Below are 282 nucleotides of genomic sequence, written 5' to 3' on the forward strand. Positions count from 1 at the left end.
TATCACGATCCGTATTATTAAAACAAAACACTGATAACAGGGAGAGACAACAAAACATCAGAAATAAAGAAACAGATAAAAAACAAAGATAAAAAAAAAACAGAGCCAGCGCTTTGCCCAAACCCTGGGATCGCCGATAGACTGTGCCTCCCACAAAAGCATCGTACAGCTCAGAAAATATATGTTGTACTATCTCTGTCCTTCACATGGGGATAAGGACATCTCTCCTCTCGTAACCTATTCAGGACGAGATACTGGGTCCAGATGTAACCGAGACGCAGC

The 282-nt window shown here is 41.8% G+C and overlaps 1 protein-coding gene across 1 annotated transcript in view; it reads right to left on the reverse strand.

Annotated features, from left to right (window-relative positions):
- LOC119590499 (synaptogenesis protein syg-2-like) overlaps positions 1–282 on the reverse strand; it is a 72,102-nt gene that overhangs the window by 26,323 nt on the left and 45,497 nt on the right. The gene's annotated exons all lie outside the window — the stretch shown is intronic.

The sequence above is a fragment of the Penaeus monodon genome, chromosome 27, assembly GCF_015228065.2.
Source record: "Penaeus monodon isolate SGIC_2016 chromosome 27, NSTDA_Pmon_1, whole genome shotgun sequence".
Lineage (NCBI taxonomy): Eukaryota > Metazoa > Arthropoda > Malacostraca > Decapoda > Penaeidae > Penaeus > Penaeus monodon.